We start from the raw sequence: 12,088 nt of genomic DNA, 5'->3' as shown, positions 1-12,088 counted from the left end.
TTGACTTGTTTGCACTGCAGAGTGATGCTGGTTTCATTTTGTCCTGATGACATGAGGTTTTCTGCATTTGAAGGAGCTAAAAGAAAAAAAATGAGAAAAAATAAGAGAAGTTCAAAAATGTGTAGAAAATGATTTCTCGCCACTTAACAACACTGAATTTTTTTTGTCGATGTTAATCAATAACATGTGAAACATTGTAAAGCAGCTTAAATAAATGGATTAACTCACCAGTGACTGCAGTAATGCTGACTCCACTGCTTCTGACGTTCTCAAACACAGAGTACAGAGTGAATGTGTATTCAGTTCCAGCAGTGAGAGATGAGACTGTGTGATTCACTGGTCCATTTCCAGCTGGTGCACTGATGTCTGTCTCTGTACCATTAAACTGGAGAACAAAGCTGACATTGTTGTTGACTTTTTTCCACTGCAGAGTGATGCTGGTTTCATTTTGTCCTGATGACATGAGGTTTTCTGCATTTGACGGGGCTAAACGAAAAAATAAGGAAAAACAAGTAAGTTCAAAATTGCTTTAGAATTGATATTTCCCTACGTAACAACACTAAAATATAACAGTGTTGATTTTAATCACTAATATGTGAAAACATTGTAAAGCAGCTTAAATAAATGGATTAACTCACCAGTGACTGCAGTAATGCTGACTCCACTGCTTCTGACGTTCTCAAACACAGAGTAGAGAGTGAATGTGTATTGAGTTCCAGCAGTGAGAGATGAGACTGTGTGATTTGCTGGTCCATTTCCAGCTGGTGCACTGATGTCTGTCTCTGTACCATTAAACTGGAGAACAAAGCTGACATTGTTGTTGACTTGTTTCCACTGCAGAGTGATGCTGGTTTCATTTTGTCCTGATGACATGAGGTTTTCTGCATTTGAAGGAGCTAAACGAAAAAATGAGAAAAAATAAGAGAAGTTCAAAAATTGGTAGAAATTGATTTCTCGCTACTTAACAACACTGAAAATTTTTTTGTCGATGTTAATCAATAACATGTGAAACATTGTAAAGCAAATAAATGGATTAACTCACCAGTGACTGCTGTAATGCTGACTCCACTGCTTCTGATATTCTCAAACACAGAGTACAGAGTGAATGTGTACTGAGTTCCAGCAGTGAGAGATGAGACTGTTTGATTCACTGGTCCATTTCCAGCTGGTGCACTGATGTTTGTCTCTGTACCATTAAACTGGAGAACAAAGCTGACATTGTTGTTGACTTTATTCCACTGCAGAGTGATGCTGGTTTCATTTTGTCCTGATGATATGAGGTTTTCTGCATTTGACGGGGCTAAATGAAAAAATGAGGAAAAATAAGTAAGTTCAAAATTGCTTTAGAATTGATATTTCCCTACGTAACAACACTAAACAATAACAGTGTTGATTTTAATCACTAATGTGTGAAAACATTGTAAAGCAGCTTAAATAAATGGATTAACTCACCAGTGACTGCTGTAATGCTGACTCCACTGCTTCTGACATTCTCAAACACAGAGTACAGAGTGAATGTGTATTGAGTTCCAGCAGTGAGAGATGAGACTGTGTGATTTACTGGTCCATTTCCAGCTGGTGCACTGATGTCTGTCTCTGTACCATTAAACTGGAGAACAAAGCTGACATTGTTGTTGACTTTTTTCCACTGCAGAGTGATGCTGGTTTCATTTTGTCCTGATGACATGAGGTTTTCTGCATTTGAAGGAGCTAAACGAAAAAATGAGAAAAAATAAGAGAAGTTCAAAAATGTGTAGAAAATGATTTCTCGCTACTTAACTACACTGAAAATTTTTTTGTCGAATTTAATCAATAACATGTGAAACATTGTAAAGCAGCTTAAATAAATGGATTAACTCACCAGTGACTGCAGTAATGCTGACTCCACTGCTTCTGACGTTCTCAAACACAGAGTACAGAGTGAATGTGTATTCAGTTCCAGCAGTGAGAGATGAGACTGTGTGATTCACTGGTCCATTTCCAGCTGGTGCACTGATGTCTGTCTCTGTACCATTAAACTGCAGAACAAAGCTGACATTGTTGTTGACTTGTTTCCACTGCAGAGTGATGCTGGTTTCATTTTGTCCTGATGACATGAGGTTTTCTGCATTTGAAGGGGCTAAACGAAAAAATGAGAAAAATAAAGTAAGTTCAAAATTGCTTTAGAATTGATATCTCCCTACGTAACAACACTAAACAATAACAGTGTTGGTTTTAATCACTAATATGTGAAAACATTGTAAAGCAGCTTAAATAAATGGATTAACTCACCAGTGACTGCAGTAATGCTGACTCCACTGCTTCTGACGTTCTCAAACACAGAGTACAGAGTGAATGTGTATTGAGTTCCAGCAGTGAGAGATGAGACTGTGTGATTTACTGGTCCATTTCCAGCTGGTGCACTGATGTCTGTCTCTGTACCATTAAACTGGAGAACAAAGCTGACATTGTTGTTGACTTGTTTCCACTGCAGAGTGATGCTGGTTTCATTTTGTCCTGATGACATGAGGTTTTCTGCATTTGACGGAGCTAAACGAAAAAATGAGAAAACTAAAGTAAGTTCAAAATTGCTTTAGAATTGATATCTACCTACGTAACAACACGAAACAATAACAGTGTTGATTTTAGTCACTAATGTGTGAAAACATTGTAAAGCAGCTTAAATAAATGGATTAACTCACCAGTGACTGCTGTAATGCTGACTCCACTGCTTCTGACATTCTCAAACACAGAGTAGAGAGTGAATGTGTATTGAGTTCCAGCAGTGAGAGATGAGACTGTGTGATTTACTGGTCCATTTCCAGCTGGTGCACTGATGTTTGTCTCTGTACCATTAAACTGGAGAACAAAGCTGACATTGTTGTTGACTTTTTTCCACTGCAGAGTGATGCTGGTTTCATTTTGTCCTGATGACATGAGGTTTTCTGCATTTGAAGGAGCTAAACGAAAAAATGAGAAAAAAATAAGAGAAGTTCAAAAATTTGTAGAAATTGATTTCTCGCTACTTAACAACACTGAAAATTTTTTTGTCGATGTTAATCAATAACATGTGAAACATTGTAAAGCAGCTTAAATAAATGGATTAACTCACCAGTGACTGCAGTAATGCTGACTCCACTGCTTCTGACGTTCTCAAACACAGAGTACAGAGTGAATGTGTATTGAGTTCCAGCAGTGAGAGATGAGACTGTGTGATTTACTGGTCCATTTCCAGCTGGTGCACTAATGTCTGTCTCTGTACCATTAAACTGGAGAACAAAGCTGACATTGTTGTTGACTTTTTTCCACTGCAGAGTGATGCTGGTTTCATTTTGTCCTGATGACATGAGGTTTTCTGCATTTGACGGGGCTAAATGAAAAAATGAGGAAAAATAAGTAAGTTCAAAATTGCTTTAGAATTGATATTTCCCTACGTAACAACACTAAACAATAACAGTGTTGATTTTAATCACTAATATGTGAAAACATTATAAAGCAGGTTAAATACATTGATTAACTCACCAGTGACTGCTGTAATGCTGACTCCACTGCTTCTGACGTTCTCAAACACAGAGTACAGAGTGAATGTGTATTGAGTTCCAGCAGTGAGAGATGAGACTGTGTGATTTACTGGTCCATTTCCAGCTGGTGCACTGATGTCTGTCTCTGTACCATTAAACTGCAGTACAAAGCTGACATTGTTGTTGACTTTATTCCACTGCAGAGTGATGCTGGTTTCATTTTGTCCTGATGACATGAGGTTTTCTGCATTTGAAGGAGCTAAACGAAAAAATGGGAAAAAAAGAAGAGAAGTTCAAAAATGTGTAGAAAATGATTTCTCGCTACTTAACAACACTGAAAATTTTTTTTTGTCGATGTTAATCAATAACATGTGAAACATTGTAAAGCAGCTTAAATAAACTGATTAACTCACCAGTGACTGCAGTAATGCTGACTCCACTGCTTCTGACATTCTCAAACACAGAGTACAGAGTGAATGTGTATTGAGTTCCAGCAGTGAGAGATGAGACTGTTTGATTCACTGGTCCATTTCCAGCTGGTGCACTGATGTCTGTCTCTGTACCATTAAACTGGAGAACAAAGCTGACATTGTTGTTGACTTTTTTCCACTGCAGAGTGATGCTGGTTTCATTTTGTCCTGATGACATGAGGTTTTCTGCATTTGACGGGGCTAAACGAAAAAATGAGGAAAAATAAGTAAGTTCAAAATTGCTTTAGAATTGATATTTCCCTACGTAACAACACTAAACAATAACAGTGTTGATTTTAATCACTAATGTGTGAAAACATTGTAAAGCAGCTTAAATAAATGGATTAACTCACCAGTGACTGCAGTAATGCTGACTCCACTGCTTCTGACATTCTCAAACACAGAGTACAGAGTGAATGTGTATTGAGTTCCAGCAGTGAGAGATGAGACTGTGTGATTTACTGGTCCATTTCCAGCTGGTGCACTGATGTCTGTCTCTGTACCATTAAACTGCAGTACAAAGCTGACATTGTTGTTGATTTGTTTCCACTGCAGAGTGATGCTGGTTTCATTTTGTCCTGATGACATGAGGTTTTCTGCATTTGAAGGAGCTAAACGAAAAAATGAGAAAAAAAGAAGATAAAAAATTCATAGAAATTAATTACTCCCTATTTAACGACAGTAAAGTTTGTATTGTTGATCTTAATCAATAATATGTCAAAACATTATAAAGCAGGTTAAATAAACTGATTAACTCACCAGTGACTGCAGTAATGCTGACTCCACTGCTTCTGACGTTCTCAAACACAGAGTACAGAGTGAATGTGTATTGAGTTCCAGCAGTGAGAGATGAGACTGTGTGCTTTACTGGTCCATTTCCAGCTGGTGCACTGATGTCTGTCTCTGTACCATTAAACTGGAGAACAAAGCTGACATTGTTGTTGACTTGTTTCCACTGCAGAGTGATGCTGGTTTCATTTTGTCCTGATGACATGAAGTTTTCTGCATTTGACGGGGCTAAACGAAAAAATGAGAAAAATTAAGTAAGTTCAAAATTGCTTTAGAATTGATATCTCCCTACGTAACAACACTAAACAATAACAGTGTTGATTTTAATCACTAATATGTGAAACATTGTAAAGCAGCTTAAATAAATGGATTAACTCACCAGTGACTGCAGTAATGCTGACTCCACTGCTTCTGACGTTCTCAAACACAGAGTACAGAGTGAATGTGTATTCAGTTCCAGCAGTGAGAGATGAGACTGTGTGATTTACTGGTCCATTTCCAGCTGGTGCACTGATGTTTGTCTCTGTACCATTAAACTGGAGAACAAAGCTGACATTGTTGTTGACTTTATTCCACTGCAGAGTGATGCTGGTTTCATTTTGTCCTGAAGACATGAGGTTTTCTGCATTTGAAGGGGCTAAATGAAAAAATAAGGAAAAATAAGTAAGTTCAAAATTGCTTTAGAATTGATATTTCCCTACGTAACAACACTAAACAATAACAGTGTTGATTTTAATCACTAATATGTGAAACATTGTAAAGCAGCTTAAATAAATGGATTAACTCACCAGTGACTGCTGTAATGCTGACTCCACTGCTTCTGACGTTCTCAAACACAGAGTACAGAGTGAATGTGTATTGAGTTCCAGCAGTGAGAGATGAGACTGTGTGATTTACTGGTCCATTTCCAGCTGGTGCACTGATGTTTGTCTCTGTACCATTAAACTGGAGAACAAAGCTGACATTGTTGTTGACTTTATTCCACTGCAGAGTGATGCTGGTTTCATTTTGTCCTGATGACATGAGGTTTTCTGCATTTGAAGGAGCTAAATGAAAAAATGAGAAAAAAAAGAAGATAAAAAAATCTTAGAAATTAATTACTCCCTACTTAACGACACTAAAGTTTATATTGTTGATCTTAATCAATAACATGTGAAAACATTATAATGCACATTAAATAAATGGATTAACTCACCAGTGACTGTTGTAATGCTGACTCCACTGCTTCTGACATTCTCAAACACAGAGTACAGAGTGAATGTGTATTCAGATCCAGCAGTGAGAGATGAGACTGTTTGATTCACTGGTCCATTTCCAGCTGGTGCACTGATGTCTGTCTCTGTACCATTAAACTGGAGAACAAAGCTGACATTGTTGTTGACTTGTTTCCACTGCAGAGTGATGCTGGTTTCATTTTGTCCTGATGACATGAGGTTTTCTGCATTTGAAGGAGCTAAACGAAAAAATGAGAAAAAAAGAAGATAAAAAATTCATAGAAATTAATTACTCCCTATTTAACGACACAAAAGTTTGTATTGTTGATCTTAATCAATAATATGTGAAAACATTATAAAGCAGGTTAAATACATTGATTAACTCACCAGTGACTGCTGTAATGCTGACTCCACTGCTTCTGACGTTCTCAAACACAGAGTACAGAGTGAATGTGTATTCAGTTCCAGCAGTGAGAGATGAGACTGTGTGATTCACTGGTCCATTTCCAGCTGGTGCACTGATGTCTGTCTCTGTACCATTAAACTGGAGAACAAAGCTGACATTGTTGTTGACTTGTTTCCACTGCAGAGTGATGCTGGTTTCATTTTGTCCTGATGATATGAGGTTTTCTGCATTTGACGGGGCTAAATGAAAAAATGAGGAAAAATAAGTAAGTTCAAAATTGCTTTAGAATTGATATTTCCCTACGTAACAACACTAAACAATAACAGTGTTGATTTTAATCACTAATGTGTGAAAACATTGTAAAGCAGCTTAAATAAATGGATTAACTCACCAGTGACTGCTGTAATGCTGACTCCACTGCTTCTGACGTTCTCAAACACAGAGTACAGAGTGAATGTGTATTCAGTTCCAGCAGTGAGAGATGAGACTGTGTGATTCACTGGTCCATTTCCAGCTGGTGCACTGATGTCTGTCTCTGTACCATTAAACTGCAGAACAAAGCTGACATTGTTGTTGACTTGTTTCCACTGCAGAGTGATGCTGGTTTCATTTTGTCCTGATGACATGAGGTTTTCTGCATTTGAAGGGGCTAAACGAAAAAATGAGAAAAATAAAGTAAGTTCAAAATTGCTTTAGAATTGATATCTCCCTACGTAACAACACTAAACAATAACAGTGTTGGTTTTAATCACTAATATGTGAAAACATTGTAAAGCAGCTTAAATAAATGGATTAACTCACCAGTGACTGCTGTAATGCTGACTCCACTGCTTCTGACGTTCTCAAACACAGAGTACAGAGTGAATGTGTATTGAGTTCCAGCAGTGAGAGATGAGACTGTGTGATTCACTGGTCCATTTCCAGCTGGTGCACTGATGTCTGTCTCTGTACCATTAAACTGGAGAACAAAGCTGACATTGTTGTTGACTTTATTCCACTGCAGAGTGATGCTGGTTTCATTTTGTCCTGATGACATGAGGTTTTCTGCATTTGACGGAGCTAAACGAAAAAATGAGAAAAATAAAGTAAGTTCAAAATTGTTTTAGAATTGATATCTACCTACGTAACAACAGGAAAAAATAACAGTGTTGATTTTAGTCACCAATGTGTGAAAACATTGTAAAGCAGCTTAAATAAATGGATTAACTCACCAGTGACTGCTGTAATGCTGACTCCACTGCTTCTGACGCTCTCAAACACAGAGTACAGAGTGAATGTGTATTGAGTTCCAGCAGTGAGAGATGAGACTGTGTGATTTACTGGTCCATTTCCAGCTGGTGCACTGATGTCTGTCTCTGTACCATTAAACTGGAGAACAAAGCTGACATTGTTGTTGACTTGTTTCCACTGCAGAGTGATGCTGGTTTCATTTTGTCCTGATGACATGAGGTTTTCTGCATTTGAAGGAGCTAAATGAAAAAATGAGAAAAAAAAGAAGATAAAAAAATCTTAGAAATTAATTACTCCCTACTTAACGACACTAAAGTTTGTATTGTTGATCTTAATCAATAACATGTGAAAACATTATAATGCACGTTAAATAAATGGATTAACTCACCAGTGACTGTTGTAATGCTGACTCCACTGCTTCTGACATTCTCAAACACAGAGTACAGAGTGAATGTGTATTGAGTTCCAGCAGTGAGAGATGAGACTGTGTGATTCACTGGTCCATTTCCAGCTGGTGCACTGATGTCTGTCTCTGTACCATTAAACTGGAGAACAAAGCTGACATTGTTGTTGACTTTTTTCCACTGCAGAGTGATGCTGGTTTCATTTTGTCCTGATGACATGAGGTTTTCTGCATTTGACGGGGCTAAACGAAAAAATAAGGAAAAATAAGTAAGTTCAAAATTATTTTAGAATTGATATTTCCCTACGTAACAACACTAAAATATAACAGTGTTGATTTTAATCACTAATATGTGAAAACATTGTAAAGCAGCTTAAATAAATGGATTAACTCACCAGTGACTGCTGTAATGCTGACTCCACTGCTTCTGACGTTCTCAAACACAGAGTACAGAGTGAATGTGTATTGAGTTCCAGCAGTGAGAGATGAGACTGTGTGATTTACTGGTCCATTTCCAGCTGGTGCACTGATGTCTGTCTCTGTACCATTAAACTGGAGAACAAAGCTGACATTGTTGTTGACTTGTTTCCACTGCAGAGTGATGCTGGTTTCATTTTGTCCTGATGACATGAGGTTTTCTGCATTTGAAGGAGCTAAACGAAAAAATGAGAAAAAATAAGAGAAGTTCAAAAATTTGTAGAAATTGATTTCTCGCTACTTAACAACACTGAAAATTTTTTTGTCGATGTTAATCAATAACATGTGAAACATTGTAAAGCAAATAAATGGATTAACTCACCAGTGACTGCAGTAATGCTGACTCCACTGCTTCTGACGTTCTCAAACACAGAGTACAGAGTGAATGTGTATTCAGTTCCAGCAGTGAGAGATGAGACTGTGTGATTTACTGGTCCATTTCCAGCTGGTGCACTAATGTCTGTCTCTGTACCATTAAACTGGAGAACAAAGCTGACATTGTTGTTGACTTTGTTCCACTGCAGAGTGATGCTGGTTTCATTTTGTCCTGATGACATGAGGTTTTCTGCATTTGAAGGAGCTAAATGAAAAAATGAGAAAAAAAGGAAGATAAAAAAATCTTAGAAATTAATTACTCCCTACTTAATGACACTAAAGTTTGTATTGTTGATCTTAATCAATAACATGTGAAAACATTATAATGCACGTTAAATAAATGGATTAACTCACCAGTGACTGCTGTAATGCTGACTCCACTGCTTCTGACGTTCTCAAACACAGAGTACAGAGTGAATGTGTATTCAGTTCCAGCAGTGAGAGATGAGACTGTTTGATTCACTGGTCCATTTCCAGCTGGTGCACTGATGTTTGTCTCTGTACCATTAAACTGGAGAACAAAGCTGACATTGTTGTTGACTTTATTCCACTGCAGAGTGATGCTGGTTTCATTTTGTCCTGATGATATGAGGTTTTCTGCATTTGACGGGGCTAAATGAAAAAATGAGGAAAAATAAGTAAGTTCAAAATTGCTTTAGAATTGATATTTCCCTACGTAACAACACTAAACAATAACAGTGTTGATTTTAATCACTAATGTGTGAAAACATTGTAAAGCAGCTTAAATAAATGGATTAACTCACCAGTGACTGCTGTAATGCTGACTCCACTGCTTCTGACGTTCTCAAACACAGAGTACAGAGTGAATGTGTATTCAGTTCCAGCAGTGAGAGATGAGACTGTGTGATTCACTGGTCCATTTCCAGCTGGTGCACTGATGTCTGTCTCTGTACCATTAAACTGCAGAACAAAGCTGACATTGTTGTTGACTTGTTTCCACTGCAGAGTGATGCTGGTTTCATTTTGTCCTGATGACATGAGGTTTTCTGCATTTGAAGGGGCTAAACGAAAAAATGAGAAAAATAAAGTAAGTTCAAAATTGCTTTAGAATTGATATCTCCCTACGTAACAACACTAAACAATAACAGTGTTGGTTTTAATCACTAATATGTGAAAACATTGTAAAGCAGCTTAAATAAATGGATTAACTCACCAGTGACTGCTGTAATGCTGACTCCACTGCTTCTGACGTTCTCAAACACAGAGTAGAGAGTGAATGTGTATTGAGTTCCAGCAGTGAGAGATGAGACTGTGTGATTCACTGGTCCATTTCCAGCTGGTGCACTGATGTCTGTCTCTGTACCATTAAACTGGAGAACAAAGCTGACATTGTTGTTGACTTTATTCCACTGCAGAGTGATGCTGGTTTCATTTTGTCCTGATGACATGAGGTTTTCTGCATTTGACGGAGCTAAACGAAAAAAATGAGAAAAATAAAGTAAGTTCAAAATTGCTTTAGAATTGATATCTACCTACGTAACAACAGGAAAAAATAACAGTGTTGATTTTAGTCACTAATGTGTGAAAACATTGTAAAGCAGCTTAAATAAATGGATTAACTCACCAGTGACTGCTGTAATGCTGACTCCACTGCTTCTGACGTTCTCAAACACAGAGTACAGAGTGAATGTGTATTGAGTTCCAGCAGTGAGAGATGAGACTGTGTGATTTACTGGTCCATTTCCAGCTGGTGCACTGATGTCTGTCTCTGTACCATTAAACTGGAGAACAAAGCTGACATTGTTGTTGACTTGTTTCCACTGCAGAGTGATGCTGGTTTCATTTTGTCCTGATGACATGAGGTTTTCTGCATTTGAAGGAGCTAAATGAAAAAATGAGAAAAAAAAGAAGATAAAAAAATCTTAGAAATTAATTACTCCCTACTTAACGACACTAAAGTTTGTATTGTTGATCTTAATCAATAACATGTGAAAACATTATAATGCACGTTAAATAAATGGATTAACTCACCAGTGACTGCTGTAATGCTATCTCCACTGCTTCTGACGTTCTCAAACACAGAGTACAGAGTGAATGTGTATTGAGTTCCAGCAGTGAGAGATGAGACTGTGTGATTTACTGGTCCATTTCCAGCTGGTGCACTGATGTTTGTCTCTGTACCATTAAACTGGAGAACAAAGCTGACATTGTTGTTGACTTGTTTCCACTGCAGAGTGATGCTGGTTTCATTTTGTCCTGATGATATGAGGTTTTCTGCATTTGACGGGGCTAAATGAAAAAATGAGGAAAAATAAGTAAGTTCAAAATTGCTTTAGAATTGATATTTCCCTACGTAACAACACTAAACAATAACAGTGTTGATTTTAATCACTAATGTGTGAAAACATTGTAAAGCAGCTTAAATAAATGGATTAACTCACCAGTGACTGCTGTAATGCTGACTCCACTGCTTCTGACATTCTCAAACACAGAGTACAGAGTGAATGTGTATTCAGTTCCAGCAGTGAGAGATGAGACTGTGTGATTTACTGGTCCATTTCCAGCTGGTGCACTGATGTCTGTCTCAGTACCGTTAAACTGGAGAACAAAGCTGACATTGTTGTTGACTTGTTTCCACTGCAGAGTGATGCTGGTTTCATTTTGTCCTGATGACATGAGGTTTTCTGCATTTGAAGGAGCTAAACGAAAAAATGAGAAAAATTAAGTAAGTTCAAAATTGCTTTAGAATTGATATCTCCCTACGTAACAACACTAAACAATAACAGTGTTGATTTTATTTTTTTTTAAAGATTTATTTTGTCTTTAATCTTTTTTTAACAGATACATTATTAATTTTTTTTTCTTTTTCACAAATCATGATCACAATACATAATGAAAACGTTGCGATTATACACACAAAAAAGAAAAAAGAAAAGGGAAACTAAAACAAAAAAAAAAAACCCTTCCCTCCCCACCCGAGGCTCATATAAAGAAAAACAAAACAAAACAAAACAAAACAAACAAAAAAATGTATGTCACACATCTGGAATATGCGTTTTTATATAGTCAATAAATGGGTTCCAAGTCGCAGAGAATTTTTGTTGTGATGAGAGAACTCTGTATCTAAGTTTTTCCAGTGGTAAAAAAAAAGCACCTCCTTTAACCATTGTATGTATGAAGGGGCCTTATCAGACTTCCAGTGGAATAAAATAAGTCTACGGGCAAGCAATGTAGCAAATGCTATGGCATTTTCCTGAGATTTA

The sequence above is a fragment of the Pelmatolapia mariae genome, linkage group LG3_W, assembly GCF_036321145.2.
Source record: "Pelmatolapia mariae isolate MD_Pm_ZW linkage group LG3_W, Pm_UMD_F_2, whole genome shotgun sequence".
Classification (NCBI taxonomy): domain Eukaryota; kingdom Metazoa; phylum Chordata; class Actinopteri; order Cichliformes; family Cichlidae; genus Pelmatolapia; species Pelmatolapia mariae.
Note: the sequence above shows the minus strand (reverse complement) of the source record.